The sequence below is a fragment of the Nycticebus coucang genome, chromosome 7 (assembly GCF_027406575.1).
Source record: "Nycticebus coucang isolate mNycCou1 chromosome 7, mNycCou1.pri, whole genome shotgun sequence".
NCBI lineage: Eukaryota > Metazoa > Chordata > Mammalia > Primates > Lorisidae > Nycticebus > Nycticebus coucang.
Genome location: NC_069786.1, coordinates 84,808,480 through 84,826,084, shown reverse-complemented (window position 1 = coordinate 84,826,084; position 17,605 = coordinate 84,808,480).

The window sequence follows — 17,605 nt, the reverse complement described above, 5'->3', positions numbered from 1 at the left end:
ATTATAAAAATAACATATATATGCAAATATGCACAAATATAAGACATGAAAGGAATCTCCTTTTATGCCATTTCCAGGTTGACCAATCCCCTTCCTAGAAATAATATTATCTGTTTCTAGCGTTACACTTATTTTGGTAGTAAATTTTGTCAGTCTTTCAGTTTACCACGGGCAGTAGCCTATTATTCTATTAATACCAGACGGTAATTTAGTCAGTCCCCTACAGACATTTAGGTTTTCTCTTATTTCCCACCTTCATCTTACTCCCCCAAGCAAAATGCCACAAGCAGAAGACTGATGTAAAAGTAAGACATAGTTTGAATTTTAGATTTGCCATTCTCTAGATACGTTGACTTACTGTTATTTAGTGTTTTGAAGTGTCAATTTTATCATTTGGAAGTATGGAGAAAACAGTGCTCATCAGTAGTAGGGTGAGAACTAAGTGAGATGATGTAAGCGCGCATCTCGATTTGATACATGCATTAATGTGAGAACTATAAACAAAAACATACAAGCAAATAAACTTTCACAAATCCATGGTTTTGACTTTCCCAAAATAACACAAATACATATTGTAAGTATAATTAAAAGTAACAATACCATGGACATTAGAAAAAAGGAGAAAAATGGAAATAGAATATGAACTGTTCATTTTTTTAACACTCTAAAAATGGATTTTTGGTCTGAATGCTAATATAGCAAAGCTAGGAGTCATGGATGACTAATATTCATGTATTTCTGATAGAATGCTCTGAATATGTTTTTTTTTTGGCCGGGGCTGGGTTTGAACCCACCACCTCCGGCATATGGGACCGGCGCCCTACTCCTTGAGCCACAGGCGCCGCCCAAGAATGCTCTGAATATGTTAATTTTCTTTCAGAATGTATGAAGAAACAAGCTTTAAGGAACAATAATAAAAATAGTTCCCAAATTAAGCTGAATAGAAGAACAAAGAAGAACTGCACACCCTGCATAATTTGAGCTCTCAGCTACCATGGATGGGAGACGTCTCAGAGAAATGGTCATACTCATCAGAATATTATGTATAGAGTGTATTTCACTTGTTCTGAAAGTAGAGATACTTTTATAATTAAAGCTGTTATTGAATGCATTATGTATAATGCATTTTTGTGTTTATACATATATATACATACATACATATATAGTTAGATAATACTTGATATAATGGTAAATAAATGTTTGGAAAGTTTATATATATATATGTATTTTTTTTTTTTTTGCAGTTTTTTGGCCAGGGCCAGGTTTGAACCCACCACCTCTGGTATATGGGGCGGTGTCCTACTCCTTTGAGCCACAGGCACCGCCCCGGAAAGTTTTTATATTAATAGTAATATATTTATGTTATAATATATTAGTTACAGATGTCAGTAATTCAAATACCTTTTTCTCTAGAAAGTTCATAAAATCTACTCAGTTAAAGAAACATGGTGAATAAATATATATCTCATTTTTATACCTGGAGTAGGTACGTTGGTATTCAGTAATTAGATATATGATAAATTCTAAAAATATATGCATTTTAAGTATAATTCTATTAGTGTGATACAATTGTATTTTGGTAATGAGACTTGGTTTAAAATGTTCAGATAAAAGCACTACAGATGCTCCTTAACATACAGTGGAGTTACATCAGATAAGCCCACTGTAAGTTGAAAATATGTTATGCTGAAAATGCATTTAATACACCTAACCTACCATGTGTCATAGCCTAACATGGTCTACTTAACTGTGCTCAGAACACTGACACCAGTCTACAGCTGGGCTTAATCATCTGGCAACACAGCACCCTGTGTAGGATCAATCAGGTTTTTACCCTGATGATAACTTGGCTGAGTAGGAGCTGCTGTCCGGTTCCACTACCCAGCATTTTGAGATAGTATTGCACCACTTATTACAAGTTCTGGAACAGATCAATATTCAAAATTTGAAGTATAGTTTCTACCAAATTGGTATGAAAAGCAAAAAAAATAACAAATCAGACTACTGTAAGCAGAATCATATTAGCATGGAAGGCAAATGGTTATTATGCACACAACTTTACTCTTTTTCATATAGTACAGTGACCCAAATACTGTCTTGAGAAGACACTGGAATCTAATGCAAAAGGTTAAAATGATTCCCATCTTTTTCTAGATGAAAAATGAATGTATTTCCTGGTGTGTTTGTTCATTATTTCATGTGTGGTGGCCTTTACTTTAGATCCTTTTCTGATTCATAGAGCATTTTTGCTTCTGTTTCTCCTCTGCTGACCTCCTGTGACCCTCCTCCCTGGGATCTACTCAGAGAGCTTAATTTCCCTTATGTCATTTTCCGTGGTTTTCAGTCTCTTCTCCATAGTGAGCTGAACCTAGTATAATTATGACCACAATGTATTTGGAAACATGCGCATGTTTAAGGCCAAAGCATAAGAGGAAGGAGACAGGTGTATCCTTAGAAATGGTTCCCCACTTACTTACTTCAAAAGTCCATATACATCTCTTGGTACCTTTTAAGAAGCTTAGAGTTTTCTTAGTGTTTTACCTAAGGTAATTTATCATACACACTTGGGCACATTTGGAGTGAACAGAGGAACTAAACACACAGAAAGAACACTAGGAAAATGGGACACATATCAGGACTATTTAAGCAAACGAGGGCAAGCATCCACCCTAATGTTAACCTTAAATACGCTCTTCAAAAATTATTAAATTAAAATATGTAAAGAAATAACATTCAAACTCATAGGGAGTATTACAATTAGTGCTGAAGTAATCCTGTGGTAACATCAGTTTTCCTTCCTAAAACACAGAGTATCATTTTTATTCAATTTAGCACGAAAGAGACCAATACAATTCATTATTAACATCAATAATACAAAAGGCTTCTTAATAAAAGTGGTGTCTTAGGGAAATAGCAGAGAGTGCTAAGGCATCAAGATAAAAATTACGATGTATTCCTTAATTAGATTTAAATGAAATTAAGCTACATGAAACTTGTTATAGTGCATTATAATAAAGTCAAAGTCTGTGGAGCTGCCATAGTAATTTATGTGTTAGCTGTTGCAATTATATTACAAATTCCATGTTTTGACATTTTACCACATTTTATGTGATATGTTTATATTGAGAACAGAATGTTTTACTCAACTGAGGAAGAAAAAAGAAAATATTTAATAATAAATACAGGGTAAACATTGAATATATATTTCTAAAGTTAATCTTGAGATTAGATGCATTTTATGATTGCCAACTTGTTTGTTTGTGTTGTTTGATTTATTTTCCTAATTTGTTACTTATTTTAAATTTTGTTTTTTCAAATATGTTTTAAGAGTACAGGGAAGTGATCATAGCAAACTATAACCTCAAATTCCTGGCCTCAATAGATCACACTTTTGGAGGCTTGGCAATATAGGTAATATAGGTGTGAGCAATTGTGCTTGGCTTGTTTTTTAAATGTTTAATGATTAGTCTCATTTAACATTAAATGTATGTCATTTTATGACCCCAAAGTGCTTATGTAAAAGTAATTGCTTTTATTCTCAAGAGTTGATTGCCAAAACTGGGCCTCGATATAACCTCTAGCGTCATATAGGGTGATGCGACCTAGGGATTAGGAAGATGGAAAAGAATGGGCCCGGAAGGCTCCACCCTCATGATTGGGATTAGTGCCCTTACAGGGCTTGCGGGAACTAGCTTGCCTATTTCCTCTCCCTTTGCCCTTTGTGGCGTGTTTTACTTATTTCTAATCTTTGGGAAAGCACTCAATATTTCAACATTAAATACAGTATTAGCTACAGACTCTAGTTTGTTTTGTTTTAGAAGTCCTTTATCAGAGTGAGAAATGTTTTCCTATCACTAGTTTGTGAGAATATTTTTCACAAACGATCGATTTTGATGTTTTCCCCTGTTATTGAGATAATCATAAGGCTTTTTTTCTGTCATACTCTGAGAATGCTGATGTATCTTGATTGACTTTCAACTGTGAAACCACTAAGTATTACTGGGGACAACCTGAATGATTCGTAAGTATTATATTTGTAACATATTGCTGGATTCTACCTGGTAATGTGTTATTAAGTGTTTTTACATCTATGTGTAAAAGGGGTTTATGTCCATAATTGTATTTTTGTAAAGTCATTGTCTGGTTTTACATGAGTTTTGCTGGCCTTATAAAATGATTTCAGAAGTATTTCCTTTTGTTTCTTTTATTGAAGAGTTTGTATAAAATTTATACCATTTACTTCTTAAATATTCCCTAAAATTCAGCAATGAAATAATGTAAACCTGAGGTTTTCTTCATGTAAATGTTTTTGGTAATTAAATTAATTTTTATAATGGACTCAGGGTTATTAAAATTATTTGTTTGATATTGTATCCAGTTTGATATTGCAGTTTTTAAATGCCCATTTCATCTAAGTTCTCAAATTTGTTACTGTAAAGTTATTGAGGTTATTCTTTTATCATGCCCTTCTGTCTCTGTGATCTGCAGAAATAACCACTTTTTCATTCCTGGTATTGTTAATTTACATTTTCTGATTTCTTGATTAGTCTAAGAGACACTTTATCAAATATTAGGATCCTTCAATATTGCAAAGACATTGGATATTTGGAGAAATAAAATCATGGAAAAAATAAAGCCATTTGGAACCTGGATTTAAATTGCAGCCCTTTCTCCATCCTCACAGGTTCTCCCAGGCCTCCGCTACCTGACCTTCAGGGTGCATCCTGGGAACTGGGGTGCCTTTCATTTGATCTCTATTTTTATTTATTTTGTTTTTACATTTATTTTAACAATACTTCAAATACAACAGTTGCAACAATAGTACAGTGAAAAATATTTTTCAAATTTAATTTATCTTGGGCACAATTCTTGTCTGCTTCTGTTTTCCTATGAACAAGTGCACAATGCATGGATCATTTCAAGGAACCAAATATTTGTTTATTATCTTTATTAACTTTATTCTTGTTTGTTGTATATTTCACTGATATCTAAACTGCTGTTTTTGTTATTTCCTTTAACTTACTTTTTTCCTATTGTTTTTCATTCATTGACTTTAGATCTTTGTACTTTTCTAATATAGACACTGAAGCTCCACGCTTCTCCCTAAGTATAACTTTAACTGCATCCAGCACATTTTGCTATGTTGTATTGTATCATCACTTATTCGAAACATTATCAAATATTCCTTGTGGTTTCCTCTCTGAAATCTGGATTTCTTGGAAATGTATAGTTTAATCTCCAAATACTGAAGAATTACCAAATGTTTTATTTTTACTTATGTCTCCTTCAATTTGATTGTAGTCTTAGATTGTACATCTAAGATTGTAGTCTTAGAATATACTCTTTATAACTTAAGCCTGTTGAAGCCTTTGAAACTTATTTATGGCCTAGTATATTTCTATAATAGTGAACATACTATGTTCACTATGAAAAAGAGTTTGTTTTCTTCAATTTCAGTGCTCAGTGATCTGTTAAGTCAAGGTGACTGATAGTGTTGTCTACATTATCTATACTTTTATTTATTTGTTACGTATCTGGTCTACCAATCGCTGAAAAAGTTATCTGATATCTCTAACTATGAAGGTAAACTTGTTGTTTCCTCCCTATATTTCTGTGTCTGCATCTATTTTGAGCTCTGTTTTTAGGCACACATGCATTTATTAAAACGGTCACTCCATTCAAAGAAGGATTAATACACTGTGAAATACCAAATGATCATGTTTTCTGTGCACTGTATTGTTACAGAACAGTGGGTTTAATTTATCTGGGGCACAGTTCATGTCTACTTCTGTTTTCCTATGAACAAGTGCACTGATTTTGATCTTTTTTATTGATGAGGGTCGTGATAAATGCACTCCACACTCATTGCTCTATACTAGGTGCCAGGACTGTGTTAATCTCTTTTAGTAGATATTAAATCTGGTTTGACAGCTAACTTAGAGGCTGCTATTAAGTAAAATTATAGATATTCATAATTATTTGTCCATCATTGGATGTTTCAGAGGCCAACAGACATCAAACATGGAAGTGATTGGCACCCGTACCTCTGTATTCATTAAAACGTTGAGGGGGGGCACTAATTTATTGTATTCCATCTGTAATAGAGCATTATTTCATATTAATTTATATTGGTCTCCATGGAAGGCAGGCTAGTTTTAGGGACTTTTGCTTTGGCCTTTTCTACCTCAATAGCTTTGACTGTCAAAGGATCAATATGAAACATGCTTCTGCCTGCAGCTATGATACATGAATTCAGAGACAAGGGAATGATAAATGGATAAATCTGAGATCTCCCTGTTATTACTGTAAGATGATCTTGGGTGAGAAAATCATTTATTAACTGGTTTTCATCACCCCCATTTGGCTAAGGTTCCAAACAGTATTTTGGATTTCCTGTTACTTCGTGTCAGCTTAGATTCTATATCCAAAAGCCCTCAAAAAGACTGGTTACTCCTCTTCTCTCAGCAAATGGTAAATGGTCATATCTCTTGGGGGAAAGTGTAGAGTGATGTTTGTCTTATACAGTGATAGTGGTATTGTCATATCCTTCCTTGAGGGGTCTAAGCTTTCCATTCCATGAATGAATGAATATTGGATCTGTGTAGTGACTTTTAGTAAACCTGAGTAAAAAACTGCGATTTTCCATGTAGGTATCTGACATCAGTCTTCTGTTGCCAGAACACATTTTTTTCTTATTATGAAAGTTACATAACACTCCAACAGCTGTGCTTGTAACATCATGTTCTCTTAATCACCCTCATAGATTCCTAAGGGTCTGATTGCTACTCTAGTCTGTTTGTCCATCATATTAATTGCAGCTACCTGACCAGTGATAGGTAAGTACTGCTAGCTGGCTTCTGACATGCTAAATTCTGACAAAAAAAAAAAAAAAAGCCCAGTTCTCCCGGCTCACACCAGCCTCCATAGGAATCCATTATTGAGCTCAGAGATGCTTGTGCAGCCCCCACACTTCTCCCAACACCACCAGTATATTCCTTATTGAATTAAAATGAAGCATTCTATAAAAGCTGCTGAGGAAAAAAAAAAGATGGTGAGGTAATAGGTTCTCTGGTTTTACATAATAAATTCATTGTAACATTTCTACCTCTCTGAACCTTCTAACTTCTTCCCATCATTTTCATTTTGGCAATTCTAAAAGAAAAAAATGTTCATCTCATTTACTGCAGGCTATCACTTTGTACAAACTTCAAGAAGATTATTATCTCAGCATGGTATTGTAATTTGTTCCGGGTGTCTCTGCCAGGTTATTGAACCCTGAATCAAAGGTGATTTTTCTCAAGCTATTAAATTATTTTCCAGCTTACAGTCTTCCTTTCCTGGTCAATTATATCTCCTCTAGCTCTTGTCAGTACACATTAGCTAGGTCTTTCGGTTTCTTTGGGGTGTTAGCTATTTCCATCTGAACAAGAACTCACTCATGTCTTTTTGCTCAGGCTGTGCTGTGGTTGACCTTATATATTGATGTACGGACAATAAATGGTCAGCAAAGGCAGCTATTTAGGAAGATTAATAGCAACTGGTGAGGAATCTGCTCTAGGTAAGGTGTCTTCAGTGTCTCCCCTGGTTAGGAAACTACCTCTTATAGCTCAGGAAGTCAGCAATTTAGAAACTCAAAATATGCAGCTTTGAGTTTCTCATGATTATCTACTCAAAGTACTCAAATTTGAGGATCTTAATCTTTTCCTATCAAGACTTTGACTTTAAAATTGGAAATCTGTTGAACAAATAAGTACTATTAATTTTGAAGCTCCCCTTTCCTTATACTTATATGTGAAACCTGATTTTTAGCATATTCTTTTAGCATATTCTCCAAGACATAGGTTTTCCCTAAATATTATCATCAGTGTAGAATTTTTAGTTTTCACTATGTTGCTTTGAGTTGGTAGTGGGTGATCTGCACCTATCATTTTTTTTTTTAATTCTAGATCAGTTAAAAATTTTAAATTGTCCTTTTCTTCATATTGCTTATATGACAAGATACTACACACTCCACTACTTCCTGTCCCATGGGCACCTCATCTCACTATAAGACCAAGGGAATTTGTAGTAGTGCATAATACATATTTTCACATAGTTTAAACTTCCTACACAACAAATGTTCTTCATGCACAATGAACACATATTATTACAAAATATTTGAAGGACATACTAATTTTATTATTTTGTTCTTTTTATTTTCTTTTGTAATTCACTTACAATAATTGCACATATTTATGGTTTAAATGGCGATGTTTCAACATATGTATGGTGATCAGATCAAGGTAATTAGAATATCCATCATCTCGAACATTTATTATTTCTTTGTGTTAGGAACATTCAATCCTACTTCCAGCTATTGGCAAATACATAACATTAACTGCACTCATTCTATAGTGGCTATAGATAACTAGAACTTTCTCTCTCTCTTTGGCTGTAATTGTGTACCCTTTAATAAATCTCTTCCTATCTCCCCTTCGCTTACCTTTCCAGCCTCTAATAGCCTCTGTTTAAAATTTCTATATCTACAAGATCAATTTTTTTTTAGCTTTCACATATGCGTGAGAAGATATAGCATTTAACTTTCTATTTCTGGCTTATTTTACTTAACATAACATCCTCTAATTCCATCTATGTTGCAACAAATGACTGGATTTAATTTTTTTATAGCTAAATAGTAATCTATTGTGTACATTTTATTTATCCATGTAATGCTGAATACCGAGGTTGATTCTTTATCTTGGCTATTATGAATAGGGCTGCGATAAATACGGGGGTACATGTATCTCTTCAATATGTTGATTTTCTTTTCTTTGGATAAATTTCCATATTGTAGTTCTGTTTGTAGTTTTTTGAGGAACCTCAATACCATTTTCCACAGTGACTGTATTAGTTTATATTTCCACCAGCGAAGTGCAAGAATCCTTTTTCTTCTGCATCCCTGACAGTGTTTGATATTTTTTGTCTTTTTGGTCATAGATATCCTAAATGGGTAAGAAGATGCCTCACTGTGGTTTTGACATGCATTTCCCTGATGATTAGTGACAGTAGGCATTTTTTCACATATTTTTTGCCATTTTTATGTGTTCTTTTGAGAAATGTCTGTTCAGCTTGTTCACCCATTTCTTAAACTTAATTTTTATTACATCATAACTGTATACACTTAAGGGGTACAATGTGATGATTTGATACACAATGTTTGCCCATTTTTTAATCAGACTGTTTTTATCACTATTGAAATATTTGGGTTCCTTATATGTTCTGGATATTAATCCCTTGTTGGATGAATAGTTTGAAAAAATTTCTTATTTTAAGCTATGATGATTAAGGTATGTGATGTTTAACTTGCTCTGAGGAATGTAGTGTTTTACTTGAAGAAATTAGCTAGTACAACTTCAAAATATTTCCTCACATTCTTTATTTTTCTTTGGCAAATTCTAACCATGGGAGGTAAGTTCTCTTTTTTTCAGACTTCAGATGTTGAGTTGCTAATTTTTTTTCTTTTTTTATGGTCAAATGCATTTGAGTCAACATAATTTCTAGTCCAGTTAGTTACAGTTTCATATAAACCCCAGAATTAAGTAGAATATTTGATGATACATCCCATTTCATTTGGTAAGTGCCCATATAAATGAGGCAGGCAATACCTGCCGTAGGTGTCCATTCAGCTTCTTTGTACAAGACATAACACTGGTGAAAAATGGAAGAATCATGGTGTTTTATTTCTCATCCACTCCAGTTATTTTCTCATATTCTGTCTCAACATAGTGCTTTGGAAAGTTTTATTGGAATCTGGGTTGAAATGCAATTGTTATTTCTGGGATCATTTTAAAAAGAAAATCCTCATCTCTCCTTCTTTCTTCTCTTTTCCATGATTCTTAAGGATAGAAATAACGCATAGTTTTCTCGGGGATTTTATATGACTATTCTAACATGTAAGAACTGTAACTTCTAATTAATCTATTTGGCCATAAATTTAGCGATGTATTCTATACTTCCCCATGCAAGCATCTCTAAAATACTGCTATTTATTACGTTATCCTTAAATTAACAAAACAATAATTAGGAACGAATATTAGGCTTGACTATTTGTGAAATAGTACAAAAGTATGGACTACATGTAAATAAACATTTGTTTAGGAACAATTGCAGCTTTAATACAGTTTAAGAGTGCTTATGAAGAATTTAAGCACTAAGTACCAGTACAGGTTATTTTGCAGAGAAATGAATCTTTTCATAATGGATATTTGCCATTAAGTTGGAAATAAGTTTTGAGATAAGACTTTGTTTAGTTTGCTGCAAATGTCATGAAAGAATTTTTTGAAGTCTGTAATACACACAGCAATCTTTTTAGTATGGACAGACATAGAGGTTTTATAAGCAAGGGGTTGTATCTGAAGAAATAATAGAACCCTAAGGGACGTAGTCCAGTGAACTAACTAACCCCAAGGGACGTAGTCCAGGGCCATGCAATTCCTGAGTCAGGAATTCAGGAATCATTGCATTGAATTATATACTGAACTTTGGCATAGTTTCTTGAAATTTATAAACTTTGAAACTAGTCGCGATGTTTTTTAATTGCTCTCAATTATGTAAGTTCGAGATGGGTAAGAGGCATGTCATAATTAATGGTCTTTTACTTATAGTAAAGTGGGAGTATTTTCCTACCTTTTTTCCTTGACAGAATTATCAAAAATGGCATAATAATTTGAAATAGTATTACTCTGAAAAATTTTTCCTATATGAATCATATTTTGTTAGAATCATTGTCTGCCCACAGGTGCTGTTTCTCAGCTTATTCAGAGAGAACAGACATCTACAACTTAATCTTTAATTATCAGTTCTAAATAAAGGATTATATTTTGTAGAACCCAATAGATACCAATATGGCTTATAAAAATGAACAAAGAATCCAACCAAAATCTGTATTCTAAAATAAAATTAGTGATTTCAACAGTCGTACCAATCATTTGGCTTTAGAAATAATATTAGAATATGAATATGCATATGTGTTAAATTTAAATTTATTCTAATTATTTCCAGGGAACATGTTATTATCTATATATGCTTCTAAAGTTCTTTATATCCTAAAACAATTGAAATGTTAAAAAGTATTTACTGATAAATAGTAGGATATGAAAATATATTTTCAAAAAGTCTATTATATTGACAGCTCAAATTAGATAAAATTAAAACAAAATAAAAAGGGAATGTAATGAATTAAACTTTAAACTCAACTGATATTATTTTGGTTTATGTTCATAACTTATTAGAAATAATCTAATGTAAAGATTTTCCAAGTTGACGTAATGGCTGGGTTTTAATATTTCTTAATTGGATTTCTTTCTCTTTCATTGGAAAATTAACTTTTTTATCCTGTTCACAATCCATTAAAGCTGATTTTGAAATGTTTTCATTGGGTCAATGGGTTAGTTCAGAGAATGTTATTTTCTTAAATGTCAACCCCTTTTGACATTCCTTACATCAGTGAATTTCAGGGCTTATGTTGCTTGGAGTTAAGTAGGCTTGGTCTCTACCCCCAAGTATCAGGATGACTGCCGTGTTCGTTTTTCATGTCACTACCATAAGAACTAATTTGCTATGTGTTCACTTCACCTAATGAGATTTAATTCACAAAAAATTGGGGTAGAGTACCTCCTCACCAACTTTGGGATGGGGTTGACTCTTCCTAATTCCTGAGTTATGGAAAGAGTACTAATTTCTAAGATTAGGAAAGCATACTAAGCCTACCTAAAACACCTTAAGGAGAAAACAAGGATATAGCCCCTTCAGATGCAAAATAATGAAGAAAACCCTCAAAGACAAAGAGGTATCATATGTAAGGCCTACAATTCTAATCCTAGCTATTCTGAGGTCACTCAAACTATAGATATGTGGGACTAGGAAAAAGAGAAACCCTCTCACCTAGTACCTTACCATCAGAGGGAATACTTTAGCGAGTTTTCAGACCTTGCCATAAATCCTCAACAGTATTTTTAAAGCTGTAAAGGACATTAGAGATGCCCAAAGAAAATTATTTCAATTAACTAAGAGAGTAGATAAGATTCCACATGATTTCAAAAGTACTACAGAATCTTTCCCATAAATTCATTTTGAACTTGCAAAAAATTTAGCAAATTTCTTCGTAGACAGCAGTCCAAATAATACTGTAAGAAATTAGAGAAAGCACATGTCCTAATGCTAAGGGCAGCCAATCTTAAAGTTTGGTGGCCCTTTAATCACATAAACCGTGTTCCTACTTAGTTTTTTCATTTTCCTTCTGTGATGTCCCACTTAGGATACTGTGCTGGAGGTGTAGCGTAATGCTTTCCTATCTTTCTCAAGTTTACCTGCTCTGTATTATCTTCTTAGCACTTTTTTTCTGTTGCTGTCTATTATCAACATAGCACATAATAGTGTCAATTAAGACAGCAGGTCCTCATCCAATTTTTCCTTTTTAGTAATAAGTATTTTATCTAGAGAGAAATTAGCTTTCATATATACCAAGCAATATGTGTATGTACATGTATATTTTATTGGTAAATGTTTTGCAATCTTAAAGTAATAGTTTTTAAAATTTATGTTTCTGGAAATATATTTCTCATTGCTCTCTTATATTATGATCTGTTCTAAACAAACTACATACAAACATTTTATATCTTAAAACTTTGGGTGGTTAAAAGAATTACTTAAATGGTGGAATGTCGATCTGGGAATAGAAACTATAGGTATACTGGACTTTGGTTGTTTTACAGAAGTCTATCATCTGACTTCTTTCCCAATGCCATTCTCTCTTTCTCCCAGGAATCATAATGTTTCCTATTTCAAAGATGAAAGGGCTATTTTTCCCCCCTCTCAGCCACTGGTTTAGTCAATGTTTAAAGTGTCATTGGGCAGAGAAGGCCCAGGAATCTAGGTTTACTCTTGGCCAAGTGATAGTTCCTGAGTTTCCTGCTATAAAGCACTCTGGAAATTCTGTCAGATTCCTCCCAATCTTCTAGCCCAGAGAATTCCAACTGGTGTGCAGCAGCTATGAGAGTCATGTGGCAAAAAAGATTTAAAGGCTATTAGTTAACTTACTTTAAAAAAGAAGTTCAAAGCACAGTAAGTATATTCTTTCTTTACTCTTTTTAATCAACATAATTTAAGTGTGCCGTGGAAGTTTAACTATAGGTTGAAGTGTGCTGTGAGATGAAAAAAATGTTGAAAAACACTGTTGTGGCCATTTATCCAAACTTCCCATTTTTTGTGTGATCTGTACCCACCACCATTGCTCCATACCTTTTAGTAAATTTCCCTGTAGTAAAGATAACAAAAAACTGTTTCTATCTCTTGCAAAGAACAACTGAGCTGGAACTTTACAGTAGTGCCAAAGAAAATGAAATATTTGGGATTAACCTAACAAAGGATGTGAAAAATCTCTATAAAGAGAATTATGAACTCTGAGAAAAGAAATAAAAGATGTTAACAAATGGAAAAACATACCATGCTCATGGCTAGGAAGAATCAACATTGTTAAAATGTCCATATTACCCAAAGCAATTTATAAATTTAATGCAATCCCTATCAAAGCACCACTGTCCTACTTTAGAGATCTGGAAAAAATAGTACTTTGTTTTATATGGAACCAGAAAAACCCTTGAATAGCCGAGAAATTACTCAGAAATAAAAATAAATCAGGAGGAATCATGCTATCGGACTTCAAACTATACTATAAATCTATAGTGATCAAAACAGCATGGTATTAACACAAAAATAGAGAGGTAGATGTATGGAACAGAATTGAGAACCAAGAGATGAACTCAGACACTTAGTGTCATTTGATCTTTGATGAGTCTATCAAAAATATAAATTGGAGGAAAGATTCCCTATTTAACAAATGGTGCTGGGAGAATTGACTGGTGACTAGTAGAAAACTGAAACTGGACCCACACCTTTCACCATTAACAAAAATCGACTCTCCCTGGATAAAAGATTTAAACTTAAGACATGAAACTATGAAGATTCTTGGAGAGAGTGCAGGAGAAACACTTGAAGAAATTGGTCTGGGAGAATACTTTGAGGAGGACCCCATAGGCAATTGAAGCAACACCAAAAATACTTTATTGGGATCTGATCAAACTAAAAATCTTCTGCACAGCCAAGAACACAGTAAGTAAAGCAAGCAGATAGCCCTCAGAATGGGAGAGGTTATTTGCAGGTTATGTTTCTGACAAAGGTTTGATAACCAGAATCACAGAGAACTCAAACATATTAATAAAAAAAGAATAAGTAATCCCATTTCATTGTGGGAAAGGGACTTGAACAGAAACTTCCCTGAAGAAGATAGGTGCATGGCCTATAGACACATGAAAAAATGCTCATCATCTTTAATCATCAGAGAAATACAAATCAAAACCACTTTGAGATATCATCTAACTCAAGTAAGAGTGGCTCACATAACTACAGATGTTGGCGTGAATGTGGAGAAAAGGGAACACTTCTGCACTGCTGGTGGAAGTGCAAGCTAATATTTCACTTTTGGAAAGAAGTATGGAGAATACTCAGGGATCTAAAAGTAGACCTGCCATTTGATCCTGCAATTCCTCTACTAAGTGTATATCCAAAAGACCAAAAATTACTTTATAACAAAGATATTTGTACCAGATTGTTCATTGCAGCTCAATTCATAATAGAGAAGTCATGGAAGAAGCCCAAGTCCTCATCGACCCATGAATGGATTAATAAATTGTGGTATACGTACACCATGGAATATTATGCAGCCTTAAAAAAAGATGGAGACATTACCTCTTTCATGTTTACATGGATGGAGCTGGAACATATCCTACTTAGTAAAGTATGTCAAGAATGGAAGAAAAAATATCCAATGTACTCAGTACTCTTATGAAACCAATTTACAATCACTCACACTTTCATATGAAGAATAGATGACAACTATGGCCCAAAATGAAGGAGGGAGGAGGGGGGATAGGAGGGGAGGGGGACGTCAGATCGAGAGAGGGTGAATGGTGGGATCACACCTATGATGCATAATGCAAGGGTACATGTCAGATCTATTAGTATGGAGTATAAATGTCTTAACAAAATAATTAAGTAAATAAGATGAGGTATATATTAACCAGTGTGATGTAAGCATTCCTAATTCTATATGAAATCAGCACAATGTACCCCATAAATGCATTAATGTATACATGATCTATGTGTTTATAATTTAATAAAAATAAATAAATAAATAAATACAGTGAATGACAGGAAGAAAGCTTATGGATGATTTAATTCCCATAGGTCACACTCTGTGTCTCAGGTCAGTGACTATAACTATGCTGAGAGAATTGGCCATATAATTCTGTATGCAAATCACATACTAGTCAAACAACTATGAGTATCATAATACTTTAGGGATTCTTTCCTAACTACATAAACTTTGTTCCTAATAATTTGAAATGAATTGTTTCCTTTCAGCTAATGTTTACAAAAGTGTTAGGAAAGGGGTTAAGGTAACTAGCTTAACGTTTTGGATGAAATTTGATTATTACTCAAGAATGTTGGCTAGATTGTCTTATTATTGATATTTGTGAGGGAAATGTTATATTTACAGAGAAATGTATGATTCACGTTAAGCATATGCAAAATAGTGAATTTATGAATTTAGTTCAAGTATGAAAACATTGTATAATAGCTATCAACATTACCCAAAAAAGTAGGAAGAGGAAATCTGTTGTTTCTGCTATTTTTATTTTTTTAATTTTTTAAGAGTATTAAATATGGAGCCAAAAATATAGTAGTCATTAATGTAGAACAGCTTCTCATTTTAATGATATTCAGCCATATGGAAAGATGGATACTTTACATCTTTTGTGTTTAGCTGGATGGAGGTAAAACACATTCTTTTTAGTAGAGTATCTCAAGAATGGGGAAAAAAGTACCTAGTGTACTCAATACTAATATGAAAACAATAGAAAAACAACTACATGACCACACTGAAGAAAAAACATAAGTATAGTCTAGCAAAGAGATGGGGACAGGTGGGAGAGGGAAGGGGTCAGGAGGGAGGACGATTAGCAAGAGCACGCCTGAGGTGGACAACATGAGTGAGGGTGTTCAGCACCCCTCCTGGGTGAAGGGTTCAATTGCAACTTATTATTATTTTAAAATTAATAAAAAAGAAAGAAAGAAAAAGAAAACTGTGGCTGACTCAGAGTGGTTTCCACCATATTGTGAGGACATTTTAAAGACCTCAATTTCTATGTCATTGCTGAATGTCTAAGAGAAGAAAATAGTCTTTTTTGTTTTGTTTGTTTTTTGGTCACACTCTTTTTTAACTCTTAATATAATGAAATGATTACAGTATTCTGAAAAGCCTGGTTGTCTTTTTTTAGAATCTTTAGTTTGGTCTACTACTCATAAATACATAATCAATTGGCATAAACTTTGTATATCTCTTTAAATATTTTAAAGAATTCTAGGATTATTAGCTCAATATGGCTATTTATACATGATAAATGACCTAATCCTATAGATAGATCCATTATAAGAAATTTGAATGAGCAGTAACAAACTAGTATTGATTAAAATATTGCTCCCAAGCGGGAATTAACTTCTTTTAATTTCCTTATTTATTTCGTGAGAAGCCTATTTGAATGTTAAAATTTACTCAAAAATAATGTATTTTAAACATGTGTCACAGACTTTTCTCAAAATGTAAAAAATAAATCAAGTACTTTCTTTTCTATAATCAAATCAGGTTCAACATTCTTCTTCACTGCTTGAGAAGTCCTGTAAGTTACTTTTAAAGTGGATGTGTATTAGAGTGTGTCCAAGTTTTAATTATTCTTGATATAAACCCAATTCCACATTACGAGAATTATGCACATCATCTTGCTTATTCTGATCTACAGAAATTACCTTTTATCTAAAAAATCTGATTAGAATTGATCTGCATCAATTTTGGAGACCTATGTGTTAAATTCCAAACTTGTTCCAGAGAACCTATGTGTTAAATTCACTACTTGTTATAGTAGACACCTAGTCTCTCGGTTAGTTAATGAGATGGTGGGTGCTGCAGGATGGACAGGCTCACAGCTCTTTTCATTACATCCCATCTCTGTGTTGTATCTTGTGACTGGAGGCCTCTATGAAAGGCAGATTGCTTTTAAAAATATTATGAAAACAAAACATTTTATGACATAATTAAAATCCAGTAAAAGTCTCTGCCAAAATAACAAGTTTTATTCTCTTTTTTGGTGAAAAATTGGCAAGCTAGAATGTTGAATTAATTTTTCCTTAAATCCAATTATTTTTCAATTTAAATTTTACAATGTAGTGGGTCCAAAGGATATATTACATCAGTTAATTGAACCATTTCAAGATTTTTACAATATCAGTATGTTTCAAGAATATTTGATTCCTATGGCAACCCCTTAAGCTTTAAATGTTGCAATAAGAATATTCTCACAATGTACTTTTGTTAATGATTTACTTTTAGTAACAGAAAATAATTTGAAAATGTGTATTTAAATCAATAAAAATAAAAGGTGTTGAATTTAGTATCTGGGTCTCTGTTTTTGCTTTACCCTCATTTGGCTCAAAATTGAAGCAAAATAAACTA